Below are 21,938 nucleotides of genomic sequence, written 5' to 3'. Positions count from 1 at the left end.
CCTCCGTTTTCTCCGGAGACCGGCAGCCACTTTTCCATGTAATCTGATTCGTCTTTCAAATCTTTCAGAGGTCAGAGTTTTGCTTTTTTTTTTTTTTCTATTTTATTTTATGATTATTATTATTTTTTAAAGGTGACCCCTTTGGAAGCTCAAGTTCTTGGCTCAACAAAGCCTCCAAGGGGGACTCTGATTTACGCACAGAACTTGAAATGGGTTAGATGGGATACTTCGTAGGATGCAGTTTCCAGGTCTGGTTAAAGGAGACAGGCTGCAGCACAGGCGGTGGGTGGGGGTCGCCTTGGCTCCCCCAGGCCATCGGAGAGGGGCTGATGTAACAGTTCTGTGACAGCCAAGCCTTTTCTTCAGATTCATGCTTTTTACTGATAAATATTGTGAACATTACATTCACATAAAAGAATGTCTGACTAATCTCTTGGCACAGAGCAGAATCCCTGAGTTTTAAATTTGAACCAGTTGAAAAGCAATCAATACACATTTAAAGAATGCGGCAAATATCAGACTTTAAAGTCTATATATATAGTGTTTTCAAATTTGAGGCATTTAATCGTACCTAAAATGAAAGGTAAAGCGTTCTTAGACAAACTATAGAATTTTCCTCTCTCTGTGGTTTTCCAGCAGTCCAGCTCAAAGCAAGCCAGACTAGTGCTGTCTACAACTTGTAAGCTTTTCTGGGGTTGATAACTATAGCAGACTTGCTTTATTTTATACTCTATTTGCTTTAAGTCAAATTGGAGATACAAAAACTGCATTTTTAGGGGAATAAAATGTGTAGAAAGAGGGCAGGAGACCAAACCCAAAGAACTTAGACATGGATTAATGTATTTAGTCTAAGGAAGATTCAAAATTTCATAAGCATCCCCTTCCTTAATAACAATACCACACATTGGTGCGGTGGTGCCCCATTCATAAGGCAGCCTTGCAGCTGTGATCTCACAGGGCAACAATACATGGAGGCTCACACACGCCATTACGAAAGAGAGGATGAAATCTCTGGCTTTGAATAAGTATCAGTTTCCGTATTACAGAAAGGGAAACGGGAACCAGGAGGGAAAACCAGAAGCCTTCAAATCAAAGGAGGCTCCATGGACTCTGATTCCAGAGTACACTGCCATCTAAGAAAACGTTTCATCAAGTCTGTCAAACAGACAGAAGTCTTACCAAAGTCAAAACAGAGGCAAGGCCGCTCCAAGCAAAGAGCGGCTGTTGGATACTCACTGCACTCACTTGCCAGCTTCGGTCTCTCACTGACAGGCACGCTTGATTTGTTGTATTTTTGTACTGTGACTTCCCTCTTTCACCAAGCACTCTGCACTTCCCTTTTGAGGGGAGGGAGCCAGAGTTTTATTTTATTTTTTTTAATATCCAGTTCTTAAACAGTGCCTGGCACATAAATATTAGAAATAAAATAAACACAAAAGATTTGTTGTAAATGAATAAATATTATAAATGTGGAACAAATGATTTAGCCATTCAGATCCCAGGCCTTCATGCCATCACATCCTGTTCCACAGGTACGCATTAAGTTCAGATTTTTCTGAATCTAACATTATAATAGCCAAAAGTTCCCCTTATTTATTAGTGACCTAAAGAGATTTGTGGCCATCTTCCTTGGAGCATCCATTTCTCCCCAATTTTACCGGCCAAGACATCTCTTCCCAGGCAGTAATTCAAAGAAGAGGAACATTTGGAACTAGCCTATGAAGCATTTGGGATGAAAGGTGCAGAGTAATACAAGTCTACTCACGGTGTCCAGAGTCAAACATTCCCCTGTCCTATTTGTGCAAAAGTTTTACAACACTTCACCTTCATCCCTGTTTAATGGTTTAATTCAAATGAATTAACGGGAGAGAGAAACAAAGATTTTTTGGTTTGTCTCAGTGCTGACTCAAAATGATTTACGGTACTTTGCTGAGGTTTTGGCTGACTGTGGTCTCCCAGCTGCTGTTGTAAAGGTATCCATGCATCAGTCTTTATGTAAACACTCACAGCATTAACCACAGCTGCAATATAAATTAGAGCCATAGAAAACACTCTTGTTTATATGATGAGCTGGAGAATCTCAACTCACTCCCCTTCTGAAATGAAGAACTCAATAAAAGAAATTAGAAGAAGTGTGTGAGCGAGCTGCAAATGTGCACAGATCATATGAAGGTGTTATGCTGCTGCATGCATGGGTACCCTACATAAGCTGTTGTGACTGAGGCAATTCAGAATCTACCAATTCCAGACCAGCGCAAAGAAACTGAATTATTTTGATCAGATTCAGATATGTTTTCCCGTATCTTTAAGTAAGATTGTAATATTTGAACAAAATGCTCTTGCCAAGTGCCTACTGTAAACAAAAATTTTGCATTTCAAAATTGCATGTTGAGACCATTTCAAAAAAGGAGTGAGTAGAAAATCACATCCACACAGCCTTTGAGGGGCTGAGAAGTTACTGGCAAGACTGTGAGAGAAAACGCCTCTAGCAGCCTCTGGGGTCTCAGGACAGATGCTGCTATCTGGCTCTCCTCTCCTATGATTTACTCTTTTACAGTGTTTAATGGAGTCTGATACAACAGAGCAGATGGACGGAATGTTAGAATGTGTATGCTTGACCTGAGGGAGATCTCGGGTTTATAAAAGTAGGAGCGGTGGGAGATATGTGATTATTTCCCGATCCTCCTTTTTGATGCTGGAAACAAAAATAAAATTCTAAGGTCTCCAAGAGACTGAATGGACCCCCTCTCAGCCCAGGAGGCCCAAAGAAACCTAAAAAACCAGTTCAGACCATGAAGGGAAGGTGAGGTCCAACATGCCTCATTATACCCTCTTTCCTTTGGAGTTCAGGCACCGTGGACCAGCATTAACATTAAAACAGAGATGCTAAGACTGACAGAACAGACTTTTTTGTGGCAATAAGATACCAAATTCCAACCTGACTTTGGTATAGCATCACATGACAGACTGCAGGCCTTCAGGTAAATCTAAGTATTTTACCTTGAAATGTATTTATTTGACATCTCTTGAAATGGCCCTGCAAAGCTGTCTCTTGTGGGAGGAAATTTACGTTCTTTAGAGAAGCTCCTTTGCTTACTAGGTCTCTTTGGAGAGTCTGACATCCTTTAAGATCCCATAAAAGACATTAGCATCTACTGTCTCTGAAGCCTGTTACCTGGAGGCTTCATTTTTATGACAAGAACTTGGCTTCCACAACTCCCACCCTCTTACCTTAACTGAAGCTGATTTCAACTCTTCAGGCAGAGCTTAACCCTTTCAACCAGTGGCCAATCAGGAAATCTTTAAATCCACGTATGACGTGGATGTTCCCCCTTTCTGGGCTGGCCAATGTACACCTTACATGTATCAATTTACGGCTTTGCTTGTAGCTTCAGTCCCCTAAAATGTATAAAATCAAGCTGTAACCTAACCAGTTTGGGCACATGTTCTCAGGACCTCCTGAGGCTGTGTCATGGGACATGATCCCTAAGCTTGGCAAAAACAAACCTCTAAATTGATTGAGACCTATTTCAGATACTTTTTGGTTTACAATACCATGGATAAAACTTACATGATCTGGTCACATTTGCTTCATGAGTTTCTCTCTATCCTTTGAAGAGAGTAAAATAACTAAAACATCTTGTCAAAAACAAATACATAGGCAGTTATTAAAGAAAATTTTTTTGAAATTCTGTTTTAAAGGCAAATGTGTCTTAAATTTAGAGAAAGAGGTGTTCGATGTCTCTATAGGTAAACTCCTATTGTTTGTCTAAAAGCACCATGGTATGACATACCAATGGTATCCTTGATTTTTCTAAGCCTTTTAGTTTAAAATAAATAAAGAATAGCTTATTTTAAATGGTAGAATTTTACATTTACTATTCTAGACTGCAATTAAAAAATTAAGAACTCTGATATATAACTGTATTAGGTGCAAGTCACTCATGATTTGGTAGGATCTCAATTGAATGATAATTCTTCCTACTCTCTCTTTTCTCTATCTGTCATCCAGATATCTAAATATCTATCTACTTATAATTTTAATAGCCTCTAGAACTTAATACTTTCAAAGGATTTTTCCTTATTACACAACTAACATATATTCACTTAATCATGAGTAATCCCACCAGACAGAAATTAACCACTGTTAATATGTTGGTACATATCCTTCAGGACTTCTTTCTGTTCTCTTTCCCTCTCATTCTCTCTCTCTCCCTCTCATTCTCTCTCTCTCTCTCTCTGTGTGTGTGTGTGAGAGAGAGAGAGAGAGAAAGAGAGAGAGAGAGAGAGAAAGCTCACAGACTGCGATGTAACAGACTTAACTTCTTGTAATAAAATAAATGTCAGGGCACCCCATGTTCTTAAAAAATACATGTGTAATGGCCACCAACCATTTCAACACATGAATGTTCCTTAATTTATTTAGCTAGTTCCTCTGAGTTGGGCACAGTCTGTTTCTGTCCTTTTTGGTTGTTTTAATAATGAATAATGCTGTGAATACGGCTGCCCCTTTACACACCCATAGATATGGATACATCTTCACATCAAGACATAGTGAAAGAAGGGCCTTGCTCATGACTCTTCTTCTTCTTTTTTTTCTTTTTTTTTTTGAGACGGAGTCTCATGCTGTTGCCCAGGCTGGAGTGCTGTGGTGCAATCTCAGCTCACTGCAAGCTCCACCTTCCGGGTTCATGCCATTCTCCTGCCTCAGTCTCTCAAGTAGCTGGGATGACAGCAGCCCGCCACCACGCTCGGCTAATTTTTTGTATTTTTAGTAGATACGGGGTTTCACCACGTTAGCCAGGATGGTCTCGATCTCCCGATCTTGTGATCTGCCCGCCTCGGCCTCCCAAAGTGCTGAGATTACAGGCGTGAGCCACCGTGCGCGGCCAGCTTATGACTTTTCAAACTTATAATTAAAAATGTCTTCGGAAAATTGTATTAGGTTCTAAGTTGAACCTTATGAAATTGGTGGTATTTGAGTATTTCTGCCTACAAAACAACAATATCATATGACTAAACATACTATATAAGCAGAACACTTTTTGAAGACTTAATAGCTTCACAGCAGCCTGGGCAACATGACAAAACCCCACCTTTACAAAAAATACAAAAATTAGCAGGGTATTGTGGCGCATGCCTGTGGTCCTAGCTACCGGGGAGGCTGAGGCGGCAGGATCAATTGAGCCTGGGAAGTCGAGCCTGCATGAGCCATGACTTTACCACTGCACTCCAGCCTGGGTGACAGAGGAAGACTCTGTCTCAAAAACAAAACAAAACAAAACAAAACAAAACAACCCACATCATCACATAGCCATGAATTCTCCACCTGCTTAGAAAATACATATGAAGTAGCTGTCATAACCTAAGCAGCGTATCGGTTACTGTGTTTCCGGGGATGAGCAAACCACCCTTGGTCCTGCCCTTCTGCAGTAACATCCAGAGCAGAAGAGATACAATAATGACAAGCAGTGACGTGATTGAAAATTACAGTAAGTTTTAGAAAGTAAAAGAAAAGGAAAAGCCAGGCATGGTGGCTCAAGTCTCTAATCCCAGCACTTGGGGAGGCAGAGGCAGGAAAATCACTTGAGCCCAGGAGTTCAAGACCAGCTTGGGCAACATAGAGAGACTCCATCTTTACAAAATAATTTAAAAAATTACCCGGGTGTGGTGGTGCAAGCCTGTAATCCCAGCTCCTCAGGAGGCTGAGGCAGGAAAATCACTTGAGCCCAGGAGGTCAAGGCTGCAATGAGCTAAGATTGAACCACTGCATTCCAGCCTGGGCAGTAGAGCCAGATCCCTTCTCTAAAAAAAGGTTAAAAAAAATACGAAAAGTAAAGGAGAGAACACTCTAAGTTGCAAAGGGACTTAGGGAAGCGGCATTTAGGCATAACAGAGTGGAGGAAAGACATTCTAGGCTGAGCAAACAGGAGGGTGAGGACCCTGGAGGCAAACAACCCTATTAGTCCATATAAGATCTCCTTGGAAAAAAGGGAAGAATGGCCAAAACACTGTAACCAGGGACAAGGCTACAAGGTTGGAGATTAGAGTGGACAATTAACTTTTCACATATTTACCAATGTAATGGGTTAAAAAAAAAGATATCTAGTTTTTTCCTTAACTTACATTGTTTTATCCTAATGATAATTGAACTGAACTTTTACATTACATTGGCCACTTAAAATTCCTTTTAATTTCTTATTTTTGTCTTTTCTCCATTTTTCCATTGGAGTAATTTTCTTCTTCATTTCTAAGATTACGTATTAGAAATATTAATTTTTTTCATTTATGTTGCAATATGTTTCTTAACCTGTTACTTGTTATTTGCCTTTTAACAGAGCATTAATTATGTGTCCCTTATGAAAGTTACTGTGGTGCATGCTACACAGAGTCCTGCTACCATGGGAATACACTATGTCAGATATCCCATTTTCCATCGATTTGGGGTGATGGAATTGTACCTCCTCTATATCCATTCATACACTTGCTGGAGGAATTTAAGAACCCTGCACACTATCACTGTGCCAGGCAGACGTGTCATGGAAAGAATCCTTTCATGGGTTTGAATGAAGGGGCAGTGACATGGTTTGGGTGTGTCCTCACCCAAATCTCACCTTGAATTGTAGTAATCCCCACATGTCAAGGTCAGGTCCAGGTGGAGATAATTGAAACATGCGGGTGGATTCTCCCAAACTGTTCTCATGGTAGTGAATACGTCTCATGAGAGCTGATGGTTTTATGAAGGGGAGTTCCCCTGCACCAGCGCTCTCTTGCCTGCTGCCACGTAAGACGTGTCTTGCTTCCCCGTCGCTTTTTGCCATGATTGTGAGGCCTTCCCAGTCATGTGAAACTGTGAGTCAATTAACCTCTTTCTGTTATAAATTACCAAGTCCAGGGTATGTCTTTATTTGCAGCATGAGAACAGACTAATACAGGTGGCAACTCAGGTGAACAGATGGCACGACGCCGCTATTTTTCAATATTTGAAACAATTTCAGTCTATCAAAATATTTCTGACTTTATTAGCTTTTATATGCCACCAATGAGATTCCATTAAAGTGTTTTCATACGAAAAATGGAGTGTTAATTGAAAACTTGTCATGTTCTAAAAACTATGGAGGTAGTGACTACTGTAATTTTCCCAGTACATGAGTGACGATGGGCAGGCATTGTGAGGCCTCCACATCCAGGAGTGGGGTTAAGTCCCTCCCTGCAAGTCATCACCAGGAGCAGAAGCAGGTCAATGACTGTGCTCAGGCCCTGCAGCTCCAGGTGCTCAGTCACACTCCTGTGGCTCTCATGGTGAGCAAATTCAGTGGAAAAGTATGAAAGGGGGCTTTGCAATACCACTCCCACCCCAAGTCAGGTAGAAAACCCATTTTCATTCCTATTTTTAAATTTCAGAGAGCATTTGTTGATATGCTAAGGAATTTCAGCTGATCTCAGTCAGTAACTTGAATTGTGTGAAAAGAACTAGAAAAGAGGAGGGTGAGGAATTGTCAGTATTTTGTGTGTGTGTGTGTGTGTGTGTGTGTATTAGGCTCCTTGGGCAGAGCCAAGAGCACTGAAGCCTAAATACCTGGAATAAGGGCTTACTTTTTTTTTGTTTTTTTTTTTTTGAGATGGAGTCTCGCTCTGTCACCCAGGGCAGTGGTGCGATCTTGGCTCACTGCAAGCTCTGCCTCCCGGGTTCATGCCATTCTCCTGCCTCAGCCTCCCGAGTAGCTGGGACTACAGGTGCCCGCCACCACGCCCGACTAATTTTTTGTATTTTTAGTAGAGACAGGATTTCACCGTGTTAGCCAGGATGGTCTCGATCTCCTGACCTCGTGATCCACCAACCTCGGCCTCCCAAAGTGCTGGGATTACAGGCATGAGCCACCGTGCCTGGCCAAAGGGCTTAATTTAATACCTTGCTCTTTGCTTCTCTTGAGACCTGACCCAGTAGGACACTTTCACCTTTGTGAAATTGTAACTTACCATGTGGCAGATACTATTCTAAGGCTTTACAAATACTAACTCATTTTATTTAACCCTCATGTCTACTACATAAGACAAGGACTATTACTATATCCACTTTACAGATGTGGGGACCGAGGCCACAGAGGACACAGAGGTTAACTGACTTGCCCAGGATCACACAATCATGAAGCAGAAAAGCCAGGATTCCCATGCAGGACATCTGGCTGTGATATCTGTGCTCTAACCACTATGCTACAGGGTTGTTTCTCTGACCAGACTGTTCCTGTTTTCGTCCTTACCTAATTCCATTAAACTATACAGATAGCTGTTACCATTTTTCAAAATGTCATGTTTTGTATCTCAGGAGAATATCATGGTGGAATTCCTGGTTTTCTTCTTGGGGAAAGTATGTGGTGGGAGACCCACAGACAACGTTCTCCACGATGCCACACATGACTATGAATAGAAATATTTGCTTGCCTGGAAGAAGCCTGAATTGTTTCGCAGTAATGAACAAAGAGGAAGGTAACTGCTTTCAGACTGTAGCTGCCCAGAAGAGCAGTTAGGCAGCTGAGAGCTACTCAGGGGGCAGAATTAGGAGTTGGGGATGCAAATAACAACAGAGGTACATTTTGTTCCCTTTAAAAAAGATCTGCCTAACAAACAGAACTGGATGACAACTCTCTATTGTTTGAGAAAAGACTCTGTTTCTGATGCTGTAGATAAAATTTAGCGCAGAGGTGGAAGGAACGGGTCACAATGCCCTTTCAAGTCTTGAGAACCTAAGATTTTATGAAAAAGAGATTCTAGTGTGCATAAAAGAAACTGGCTGGATTAGAACCATGAACAAATCTTGGCTTCTAGCGAGGCAAACTTTGCTCACCAAGAGCAACTGGGGCGACTGCTGAAGTGCCAGGACTCTTAACGCTGCTGCCAGTGGGCCGAGCATGCCACATTGTTCACTCCACCTTCTCTCTGTAGCACGTCCACGGCCCCTGCTCCTGCCTTGCCAGCAGCAACGCTCCTGCAGTGGCTGGAGTAACCGTCACCTGCCTCACGTGCGGCTTTCTTGAATCCGCATTTACTCAGAAGGACATTCCCAAACTTTCAGTACTGTCATTTTTCTTATGACTTTTGAAGAAAAATTTGATAGTGGGCCATAATGGGAAGTAATTTATTAAAAATGGCAGTCTCAAAACTGTCTTTTCTACGCAGGGTCACAGGTTGATATCTTTGGAGATACCTTGAGAAGTCTTTGTGTAGGAACCAAAATTCCAATTACTTTTCAAAGCAAGAGAAGCAATGGTTTGTGGAGGTCACTATGAGGGCTGTGAGCGTGCATCTGCCTTCCCAGCAGTTTCTAGAACTAAATGTGATGCCTTCTTTCGCAAAGCATGAATGCTTCTCCTTGGGGCCTTGCCTTACTTTCTGGTCAGCATAGTTTTAGCATCTGAGTTCTGAAATTGCAATGTCTCCATTTCTTTTTTTATAAAAAGTAATGCAAACTTTACAGCTCATAAACCTTCATGGGATTTACAAAGCTGGAGCTTGTCTTGGAATGTCTCCTGGAGTCTGGCCTCATTGAGGTTGCCTTTTAACATACTCCTCCGAAAATTTTTTTAAAAAAGGAAAAAAAAAAAAAGTCTTAGGAAACCATAGAATGGAGGCTTTGCAACAACCAGGCTGTGGCAAGCTCTTGGTCCGGGGCTACCGATGCAAAAATCTTGCCTACCACTGTCTCTTCATTTTTGCTGATGTGCTAGTTGGCTAATTCTTCTGGATGGGGGATGTTAAGGGCCTGGCAGATAAGTTGTAAGAGTTCTGCCAAAACTAAAAGGCCTGGGGCTAGAATTCCAGTGCTTGAATGTAGGAAGGAAACAGTCAGATGTCATCGCTTCAGGACAGGAAATCAAAAACGTAGCCCAGTGGAATACATCTTTGCTAGAGATAAGAAAACAAAATATTGAAAGCTCAATTTTGCTGGGTTCTGTTTCGAAGACAAAATTGTGGGACTGTGCAGACAAACCAACAAGTGCTCCTACCAGTGTGCAGCTGGTCTGGCAGGCATCCTGCAGCGAAAGCAGGCTCAGGGCATTGTGCTAGAGCCCTTCAGCTACTGACTCCCTCCTTGTGAATCCCCCCATGACTTCTTCCCTTATGGCCCTGGAGATCTGCACAGTTTTCAAGCTTGTTTAGAATTTTTATTTTAAGTCTACTCTGGTTCTTCCACAATGACAACTCCTACAACAGACTATCCAGCTTACTGTCATCAAGAGAAATGAATATTTAGTTTATGAAGAGTAAACTATTTACTAGAAAATTACATGTAATGACCAGGAGATGGCACAAAATTAAACACAGCTCCTCGAAATAGTTCAGTGGAGCCGTTAATGCCAGGAACTACTATATGAATGAATGAAGAGTCACCTCCCTTGGGTTTAGTACTGTACAGATTTCGGGGTTCTTTCCTAGCAAACACAAGAAGGTTTCATGAAATCTTCTTGATTTTGAGTCTGGCATCTTAACTGGGGCATCCTAAACCCTTTGGAGATATGTTCTTTGGAGCAGCTTGTGCATGTGACATCTTACATGTTCCAGGCCCATGATACTTGTGGTGAATTTCACACAGGAAGGATGAGTTTCATGTGCATCCTGTGGCTGGGATTTGACAGATTATTGGGAAGTCTCACAGATTTGCCTAAACTCTGTATGTTATTTCCCCTATGTACAGAGCTAGTTCATTATGTCTTTGTGCTCCATGTAACAGGTGAAAGCAATGAAAAAACAGACCCTATATTAAAACATCAAGCTGGATTCCCACAAAATTGGATTTTTTCTCATTCCCTAATGTTTTGTCCCCCAAATTTGGGAATTTTCTTCTAAGCGCCTAATCCCCCAGCGCCACTTCTAGTCTCTCCTAAGCAACCCAGGATGTCCTAAGAGTCCTTTTCACAGCTTCTTCCCTGACATTTTGCTGAGTTATGCTCTATATTCTCACAGCCTTTGCCTGGGCTTGTGGTTATCTAGGAACATGATAAATTAAGTCACGTTAAAGTTTGCCTTTAAAAAACTGCTTTAATTCAACCAGTTCTGACACAAATGGTGGGTTTCAGAGAATGGAGTAGAGATGAGAGAAATGGCTTTTAGCTAGAAATTATGCAGGTGACTTTCAAATAAGTCATCTACATAGAAGGTATGTTCTGCCTCTAATGTGCAAATAATTTAGCATCTGAAATGGCATGTAAAGATCTCATTCCAGATTCAATCCCACTCTGATTCATCAAAATGGGAAGTAAGGCATTGTGGCATAACAACTGGGATCAGAAGACCTGAGGTTACATCTCAATTCAGCCCACAGAACTAACTGGGACTGAGGCTATTGGTCTTAGACCTCTCATCTGTGAGATGGGGTTATTGCTAAGACTGATTGCCTATGTTTCTTTGCAAAACTTGAAATAATTGTGTGAAGAGTACTTTGCAAAGAGATAAGTGCTACAGAAGTATAAAGTAGTAGATAAAAGCTAATATGTTAGGTATCTAATAGGTATTAATAGCAGCAAGGTCTGACCACAAGCAAACACCTATTTTAAGCACTGACTTCTGCCAAAAATCCAGAGCTAGATGGAGGAAGGAAGGGCTCATAAATCAGTCTCCTTAAGAGGCCTCCTTAGGAAGTCTGCAAAGATTTAGTATTTTTAGCTTGCAGTTTTAATTAGATTTGAGCAATTCCAGAAAAATACTGAAAATTAATTATTTAGGCTTTACCTGCCATGAATAAAACATACTGTTCTAATAGATGATTACAAACAGACGGAAAGATTCTTCACAACCAGAAAAAAAAGGAGAGTATTCAATGGATTTTATAAATTAATTTCTGTTGAACAATGAAGACGACTTTTCCAAAAGCACATTTCTTTAACATGAAAGAGATAACCAGGTAACAATTACTCACACTTTATAAGTAAGTTTACAATAGGCCGGGCGCAGTGGCTCACGCCTGTAATCCCATCACTTTGGGAGGCCGAGGCGGGCAGATCACGAGGTCAGGAGATTGAGACCATCCTGGCTAACACGGTGAAACCCCCTCTCTGCTAAAAATCCAAAAAATTAGCCGGGTGTGGTGGCGAGCGCCTGTAGTCCCAGCTACTTGGGAGGCTGAGGCAGGAGAATCACTTGAACCCAGGGAAGTGGAGGTTACCATGAGGTGAGATTGTGCTACTGCACTCCTGCCTGGGTGACAGAGCAAGACTCTGTCTCAAAAAAAAAAAAAAAAAAGTAAGTTTACATTCTTAACATGGTTTCAAGAAACAATTCTTTAAAAACTGAGAGTTTCCATAAATCTTATATTTTGGGTTGTACCAAAATTTTAATTCTGAGGCATTGTTTAGCTCATGGATATATGTCAATAGAATAATAGCTGGAACTGACAATGAGGATGCAAAAAAGTTACATTATCTACTACAAAAGTATCTAATAAAAAATGTATACTTGTGAGAGGCCTGTAGTTTGCTAGTTCAACCATTGTGGAAGACAGTGTGGCCATTTCTCAAGGATCTAGAACCAGAAACATCATTTGACCCAGCAATCCCATTACTGCGTATAGGTATATACCCAAAGGATTACAAATCATTCTACTATCAAGACACATGCACATGTATGTTTACTGCAGCACTATTTACAATAGCAAAGACTTACAATATATAGCTCTGCATTTCTTCTAAATAACAAGGATTTTGGGTATTTACTAAAAATAACAATTGTACATGACCAAATTTGCTGGGGTTTACTTACAGCATTATAACATTGATGTGAAAATATCAATTGTCTCAAAATTTAAACATCTAAACATAAGGGACTTCCATTTTTGTCAGTATGGCCAACTAGATACCCTAAACAGTTATCCCAACTAAAAAAATGAAAAAAATGTTGGGGTCGATATTTTTTAGACATTTAAATGCATCGGTGACTGAAAGTGGGAATCCTTAGAGAGAGTAAGGAATCCTTAGAGGACAAAAAATAAGTTAATGGCAGGCTCGCACTCTAGAAGTGTCTTCCCTTTCCCTTGTAATATTAGATAATAATATTACATAACAAGAGTTATCTGGTTCTATTCCATATTTTGGAATACCCAAAATCCTTGTTATTTAGAAGAAATGCAGAGCTATATATATTCTCTCTATAACCTTGCTACGGTAATGGGTAACCATGAAAATATATCTCAGATTGAATTCTTTTTCTTTTCTTTTTTGTTTTGAGATGGAGCCTTGCTCTGTCGCCAGGCTGGAGTGTAACGGCATGATCTCAGTTCACTGCAACCTCTGCCTCCTGGGTTCAAGTGATTCTTCTGCCTCAGCCTCCCGAGTAGCTGGGACTACAGGAGTGCGCCACCATGCCCAGCTCATTTTTAAAGAGTTATCTTGTTATATAACATTAGATATTAATATAGAACACTATTAGATATTAGATAATAATACAGATTATTAGATAATAATACAGAACACTCTGAGATGATTATCAATCCCTGCTTACGCCCCAAGTAGACGGTACAAATGAAGACATCTGAATAATGAAGTTGGGACCTTAAATGATTGCTCATTTAGTACGAATTTTAACTGGAAATGAACCCCACACAAATTCACACATCCTATATGATCTGAAAAGATTCTACCTGAGAATTTATTTTAAAGTGCTACCAGGTTGGCAGAGTCCCTCAATTGCCTAGTAGAAGCAAACACATTCTTTTAAAAAGGAATTCTTTTAAAAAAACACAATTCTTTTTAAAAGCCTCTATGTATTTCTCTAAAACAAATTTTCCAGGAGTAAGAGATGAAAGTAACAGTAAGAAAACATTCAAGAACCCAAAGAAACATCATTGGAAACCAAAAGTAACAACTGAGAGTTATTGGAATTACTAGACTCAGAATATAAAACAAATTCGTTTAATGTATTTAAATAAAGAAAAATGAAGGTTGAAATGTAAATAGGAAGGAAAAGACCAAAATGACTGATATGGTTTGGCTCTGTGTCCCCACCCAAATCTCATCTTGTAGCTCCCATAATTCCCACATTGTGGGAGGGACCCGGTGGGAGATGACTGAATCATGGGGCTGGGTCTTTCCCGTGCTGTTCTCATGATAGTGAATGGGTCTCACAAGATCTGATGGTTTTAAGAACGGGAGCTTCTCTGCACAAGTCTCTCTTTGCCTGCTGCCATCCACATAAGATGTGACTTGCTCCTCCTTGCCTTCCGCCATGATTGTGATCCAGTCATGTGGAACTGTAAGTCCAATAAACCTCTTTCTTTTATAAATTTCCTAGTCTCTGGAATGTCTTTCTCAGCAGCATGAAAATGAACTAATTCAGTAAATTGGTACCAGTGGGGTGGGGCGCTGCTGAAAAGAAATCCCAAAACGTGAAAGCGATTTCGGAACTGGGTAACACGCAGAGGTTGGAACAGCTTAGAGGGCTCAGAAGAAGACAGGAATATGTGGGAAAGTTTTGAACTCCCTAGAAACTCGTTGAATGGCTTTAACCAAAATGCTTATAATGATATGGGCAATGAAATCCAGGCTGAGGTGGTCTCAGATGGAGATGACGAACTTGTGGGGAAACAGAGCAAAGATAACTCTTGTTATGTTTTAGCAAAGAGACTGGCAGCATTTTGCCCCTGCCCTAGAGATCTGTGGAACTTTGAACTTGAGAGAGATGATTTAGGGTATCTGGCAGAAAAAATTTCTAAGCAACAAAGTATTTAAGAGGTGACTTGGGTCCTGTAAAAGGCATTCAGTTTTAGAAGAGAAGCAGAGCATAAAAGTTCAGAAAATTTGCAGCCTGACAATGCAACGGAAAAGAAAATCCCATTTTCTGTGGAGAAACTCAAGTCACCTGCAGAAATTTGCATAAGTAACGAGGAGCCAAATATTAATCCCCAAGACAATGGGAAAAATGTCTCTAGGGCATGTCAGAGTTCTTCATGGCAGCCCCTCCCATCACAGGCCTGGAGGCCTAGGTAAAACAAGGGATTTAGTGGGCCAGGCTCAGGGTCCCCATGCTGGGTGCAGCCTAGGGAATTGGTGCCCTGCGTCCCAGTCCCTCCAGCCATGGCTAAAAGGAACCAACATAGAGCCTGGGCTATGGCATCAAAGGGTGCAGGCTCCAAGCCTTGGCAACTTCCACGTGGTGTTGTGTAGTCTGCGAGTGCACAGAAGTAAAGAACTGAGGCTTGGCAACCTCTACCTAGATTTCAGAAGATGTATGGAAATGCCTGGATGACCAAGAAGAAGTTTGCTGTAGGGGCAAGGTCCTCATGGAGAACCTCTGCTAGGGCAGTGAGGAAGGGAAATGTGGAGTCAGAGCCCTGACACACAGTCCCTATTGGGGCACCACCTAGTGGAGCTGTGAGAAGACGGCCACTGCCATCCTCCAGACCCCAGAATGGTAGATCCAACAACAGCTTGCATCATGCGTCTGGAAAAGCCGCAGACACTCCAGCCAGTGAAAGCAGCCAAGAGGGAGGCTGTACCCTGCAAAGCCACAGGGGTGGAGTTACCCAAGGCCATGGGAGACCACCTCTTGCATCAGTATGACCTGGATGTGAGACATCGAGTCACAGAAGACCATTTTGGAGCTTTAAGATTTGACTGCCCTGCTGGATTTCAGACTTGCATGGGGCCTGTAGCCCCTTTGTTTTGGCTAATTTCTCCCATTTGGAATGGCTTCATTTACCCATTGCCTTTACTAAACCCCATTGTATCTAGGAAGTAACTAACTTGCTTTTGATTTTACAGGCTCATAAGCAGGAAGGAACTTGCCTTGTCTTGGATGATACTTTGGACTGTGGACTTTCGAGTTAATGCTGAAATGAGTTGAGGCTCTGGGGGACTATTGGGAAAGCATGACTGTTTTGAAATGTGAAGATATGAGATTTGGGAGGGGCCGGGGCAGAATGACATGGTTTGGTTCTGTGTCTCCACACAGAGATGGGTGAGAGTTGTGGGAGGGACCCGGTGGGAGATGATTGAATCATGGGGGCAGGTCTTTCCCATGCTGCCCTCGTGATAGCGAATGGGTCTCATGAGATCTGATGGTTTTAAAACTGTGAGTTTCTCTGAACAAGCTCTCTCTGCCTGCTGCCATCCATGTATGATGTGACTTGCTCCTACTTGCCTTCTGCCAGGATTGTGAGGCCTCCCCAGCCATGTGGAACTGTAAGTCCAATAAACCTCTTTCTTTTGTAAATTGCTTAATCTCGGGAATGTATTTATCAGCAGCATGAAGACAAACTAATACAATGACAAACAAGAGGATTTTTTTAAAGAACAAAAAATAAAATAAGAAATGAAAGGCCGGGCATGGTGGCTCACGCCTGTAATCCCAGCACTTTGGGAGGTCGAGGCGGGTGGATCACGAGGTCAGGAGATCGAGACCATGGTGAAACCCCGTCTCCACTAAAAATACAAAACATTAGCCAGGTATGGTGGCGGACACCTGTGGTCCCAGCTACTCAGGAGGCTGAGGAGGAGAATGGTGTGAACCTGAGAGGCGGAGCTTGCAGTGGGCTGAGATTCCGCCACTGCACTCCAGCCTGGATGCCAGAGCAAGACTCCATCTCGAAAAAAAAAAAAAAGAAAAGAAATGAAAACATAAATATTTAAAACAAATACTCGGTAGATGAGACAATCATCAGTTTGGGCACAAGTGAAAGGGGATCAGGAAATGAAAGCCAAAAGAAATTATCCAAAATACAACATGAAGGACAGAGTTCCACCCTAATCAGATTTTTAAAAAAGAAAGAATAAAAAGACAAAGAAAGAAACAATATTTAGTGAGATAATGTGTACCAATTTTTTCAGATTGATGAAAACATTGATTATTGAATTGTATTATGAGAGTCATTGTAACACAAATAAGAATACAAAGAAATTGACACATATATATATATATCTTAGTGACAGATTAGATATATCTTAGTGACATGTATATATCTTAGTAACATGTATACATATATATCATAGTAACATATTATATATATATATGAAAGTAAAGAACCCCAAAGACAAAGAAAATATCTTAAAATCAGCCTGACAGAAAAAGCAGATAGCCTAAAAGGAGGAAAAGTAGTGTGAACCCAACATTAGAGGCAAAAGTGAGTAAAATAGTATCTTGAAATTGATGAGTGTCCACCTTCAGCCAAAATGAGTTATAAAATTCAGAATTATTCTCCCAACGGAGACAACCAAAAACAAAACAAGTAAAAACATATCAAAGACAAATTTATGAAACAAGTATTTTCAAGACACTGAATTTCAGGCAACGAAAGACAGTGGTCCTTAAGGGGGGGACAAAAAAAGAAGCACAGCTAACTGTTGCTACCAGATTCTTGCCATGAGATAATGTCCACAGGCAGTGCAGGGAGGGAAGAGGAAGCCAGGCGGAGCCCAGGGGACTCCCTCAGTACAGGAGACAGAGCTTAGAATTCAGGGAGGGCAAGAATGCTACAATTCACAGGGAAGAATATTAGAGAATAGACATTAGCACAGAAGAAGGGCCCCGGAGATCTGTGAATTCAGCCAAGTAGTGACCAGTACATGCGTGTGAGGAAACTACCTGAATCTGAGGAAGATGCCCTATGATTTTTAGTTGTTATTTTTTATAGGCAAGATCTTTCTCTGTCGCTCAGGCTGGAGGGCAGTGGTGCAGTCATAGCTCACTGTAGCCTCGAACTCCTGTGCTCAGGGGATCCTCCCACCTCAGTTTCCCAAAGTGCTGGGATTACAGATATGACCCACTGCACCAGGCTGAAACGCTCTAAAAGACCCTCTGGTCCTTAAGAGAGAACAATGCCCACCTTTCTCACAGAGGAATACTGTCTATATTGAGTAGAATAATCAAAAGGGTCTTGCCTCAGCAGTGGGGAAAAATTGCCCATCGATTGAAAATTGGTCTGGTCCTGCCTAACAAATGTTTAAACAAAACACCCCCAAGAGATCAAAACATTTCCAAATAACTTAACAGCATTTCAGAACGAAGCTTAAAAATATGTATAGAAATATAAAAATGTCTAGCACCCAACAAGGTAAAATTCACAAGCTAGGCATCCAGTAAATATTTACCACGTATATAAAGAAGCAGAAAATATGACCCATAATTAGCAGAAAATCTTCCCAGAACTGCCAAAGGTGTTCAAATTAGAAGGCAAGAAAATAAAAAGTTATTATAACTGCATTCTATACGTTCAAAAAGTTAAGTAGATATAGAGAAGATATTAAAAGAAAAAATTGGATTTCTTGATATAATAACTATGATACCTGAAATTGAAAACACACTGAATGGGGATTAACAGCAGATTAGACAATGCAAAAGAAAAGATTAGTGAACATGAAGATATAGCACCAGAAACTAACCAAAATGCAACACACGAAAAACAGTCAATAAAGATGAAGAGTATTAATGGGGTACAGGTGACACCAAGTGGCACAGTATACATGTAACTGGACCCCAACATAATGGCAGAATATTTCCCAAATTTGAGGAAAACCATAAATATATAGATTCAAGAAGCTCAATGAACTCTAGGAACAAGAAAGATACAGAAAATCACCCTATGGCATATCATAATTTATATGCTCAAAATCCATGAAAAATAGAAAATCTTAACAGCAGCCAGAGATAAAAGTCATGTTGCAGGCAGAGAAACAAAGATAGGAATGACAGCAGATATTTTATCAGAACCAATGAAGTGAGAGGACAGTGGAGCAACATTTTAAGAATACTAGGAGAAAAACAAAATATCTGTCAATTTGTAATTTTTATACCCTATAAAAATATCTTTCAAAAACGAAAGGGATGACCACTGGGAAACTGTGATTCTCCCCCTACCTTGCAGCAACAAATCAGTGTGAGTCAGGCCTCCACTTCTCCCCTCCCTGGTGTTAGCAGGGTTCAGCAAGGAGCTGAGATTACATCTCCATTTGAAGGCAATGAGATGGTGAGAGACAGTGCTCAATAGTCACTAAGTGTCATCAGGGTTGAGGAGGAGCTGAACGTCCATCCATCTGCAATGAGGCAGTGTGAGTGAGCTCCACTCTGCTGGGTTGGTGCTGCCAGGCTTAGTTGAACAAAGATACTCACTTGGCCCTTACACTACACCTCAATAGGAGAATTACTTGATTTAAAACAAGATTAAGTAGTATCTAGAATCTCATAATACAATATCCAAAACACCCATGATACAATTAAAAATCACTCATCCTAAGTAGAACCAGGAAAGTTACAACTTGAGTAAGAAAAGGGCACTAACAGACACCAACCCTAAGATAATCAGACGTTGGAATTATCTGGCAAGAATTTTAAAGCGGAAGTTGTACACATACTTCAACCAGCAATTATGAATTATCTTAAATAAAAAATGGAAAATTTTAATACAAAATAGAAGTTATAAAAAACAACTAAATGGAACTTATGAAATAAAAAAGCTACAAATCCAAATTTTTGCTGTTGTTGTTGTTTTTATTTTTTGCTTTTTGTTTTTGAGACAGAGTCTCTCTCTCTTGCACAGGCTGGAGTGCAGTGGCACTATCTAGGCTCACTGCAACCTCTGCCTCCTGGGTTCAAGCTATTCTCCTGCCTCAGCCTCCTGAGTAGCTGGGACTACAGATGCCCGCCACCACACCCAGCTAATTTTTTGCATTTTTGGTAGAGATGGGGTTTCACTGTGTTAGCCAGGATAGTGTCGATCTCCTAACCTCAGGATCCACCCGCCTCGGCCTCCCAAAGTGTTGGGATTACAGGTGTGAGCCACCATGTGCGGCCTCAAATCCAAAATCTTTAAAACACTCTAGAAAGTTATAATAGTAGAATTGAGAGAGATGATAGAGGATAGAATCAATACGATGAACTTGAAGGGGAAAAAATCTGTAGAATTTACTGAACCTGAAACAAAAAAGCAGAAAATAAACTAAAATAAATACATGAATCAGATTTCAGAACAAATAATCTTTTGGGAAGAGAAAAAACACTGAAAGCAGCCCGAGAGAAATGATGCATTACTTCTAAGGGAACACCACTTCAAATTATAACGGGTATCTCACCTAAAACCACGGAGGCCAGAAAAAAAGTGACACAATGGTTTTCAAGTTCAGTACTGAAAGAAAAGAACTGTCTGTTTAAGTTTTGTGTCTTAAAAAAGTATGTTTCAGGAATGAAGGGGAAATAAAGAGGTTGCAAGTAAAAAGATGGGCAAAGATGTGCCATGAAAACGTCAATCAAAGGTGAAGGCCAAAAACTATTTTCAACAGAAGAAAACTAAAATACTTTACCCACGGAATCTCTCAAAAGAATTGCTCTCAAAAAAGAGAGTTCTCTCAAAAAAGAAAGTCCTTCAGATGGAAAGAAATGATGCCAAATGAAACTGGGGTACAAAAGACAGAAAGGGCACTAGAAATGGTCACGACATAGGTAAGCAGACAGGATATTTTATGCATTAGGTAAATCTCTTTGAAAGATGAATGTTCGATCAAATATAATAACAATATATTATGGGCTTTATAACATATAAGGACAACATATGTCATTAATATCACAATGGCAGAGAAGGGAGAAATGCTAGTATACTATTGCAAAGTTCATAACAAGTGAAGTGGTTTAATATTACCTGAAGGCAGACCGTGGTAAGTTAAAGGTGAATCATATAAATCCAAAGAAACCCACTAAAATAATGAAACAAATGAGATAAAAATGAATTTTAAAAACACACATTACAAAAGAAGATAAGAAAAGGTAAAAGAGAGAAAAGAACAGATAGTGCAAACAGAAAAAAACAGTGGATGACAGACCAGTTCAAACATATCAATTATCACATTAAATGGAAATGCTTTCAAGTATGTGGAGGAGCACACCAAGATTTCTAAGACATAGGGAATTTTTTAGTTTTATTGCTAATCTGCATGTCTTAAAATAATTTCAACATATAATAAAAACTTAAATATACATGGATGAGTCAATACTATATTAAAATTATTGTAACTATACTCATGTATATGTGATTGAACTATCTTTATATTCTGATCAACAGCTCTTTATTTATCAAAGCTTCTTTATGAGATAAAATTAATTTTATTGACTTAGAAGATTTACTAGAGGATATGTGTTCCAAAAAAGTTCATGTGATGCATTTTTTTGGATTAATGCAATCTTGCACTACCAGCAAATGCCAAATAACCCTAATGAAATTTGACCTAGTGCTGAATTTGTTGCACTGATGATGTTTTAAGATTGATGCATTTTGTTTTCTTGCTTCTTGATTAGAATGGGTGTTGAGAGTCTGTGAGTGTGTTCACTAGTGAGGTTAGGACATGATAGAAATCACTTTGGGACAGACCAGAGATACTCGCTCGAGTGCTGTCGGGTACCGTGTGCAAATTTAAGCTTGCAAAGGGGAAAATGTCTGGAAACAGATACAAAACCACAGTTGATTCTTTTTCCAAACTGCCATATAATTCCATAGTATTTCACAAAGATATGATCCTCTCTGTCAACTCACACTTATGATGGAGAATTTGATCTTAGATTGATTTTATAATGTGTGTGTGTTTCAGAAATACAAATACACAAATACATTAAATGGTGTGTTTTGTATAGATACATAGAGATGCATACCTCCACTTTCATAACAATATATGTGAGGGTGTTACGGCCTGTTTATAACAGCCAGCCTTTTGTAAACAAGTTGCTTTTATGAAAGTATGTTTTTCTCCGCTCCAGAATAATAGATGAAATGTATCCACCTCAATGCAAGATCAGAAGTCCTTAAAATAAGGAGGAATATTAGAACTCTGTATTCATCATACAGAGATGGTCATTTGTTGGTAAGTTGAAATTGTAGTTATATCTATTTTGAGATAAAATTTCCGAGGAAGTAATTGTATACATTTTGAAGTTTTTAATTGGCTTATGACTGAGAAGTAGGAAACATTTTT

At 40.2% G+C, this 21,938-nt stretch overlaps 1 protein-coding gene across 15 annotated transcripts in view; it reads right to left on the bottom strand.

The window, feature by feature from the left end:
* The window catches only part of LOC105478913 (piezo type mechanosensitive ion channel component 2), a 475,658-nt gene that overhangs the window by 256,031 nt on the left and 197,689 nt on the right, over positions 1–21,938 (bottom strand). The window contains exon 1 of one of the 15 annotated variants that reach the window (XM_011736643.3): positions 1,180–1,262. The exons of the other annotated variants lie outside the window; for them this stretch is intronic. The gene's annotated coding sequence lies outside the window, so the exon portion shown is untranslated. Of the gene's footprint in view, positions 1–1,179; positions 1,263–21,938 lie in introns of those variants that run through there. 15 annotated transcript variants of the gene reach the window in all.

Source organism: Macaca nemestrina, chromosome 19, assembly GCF_043159975.1.
Source record: "Macaca nemestrina isolate mMacNem1 chromosome 19, mMacNem.hap1, whole genome shotgun sequence".
Taxonomy (NCBI): domain Eukaryota; kingdom Metazoa; phylum Chordata; class Mammalia; order Primates; family Cercopithecidae; genus Macaca; species Macaca nemestrina.
The sequence above is the reverse complement of the archived record's forward strand: the minus strand, read 5'-3'. Positions and strand labels throughout refer to the sequence as shown.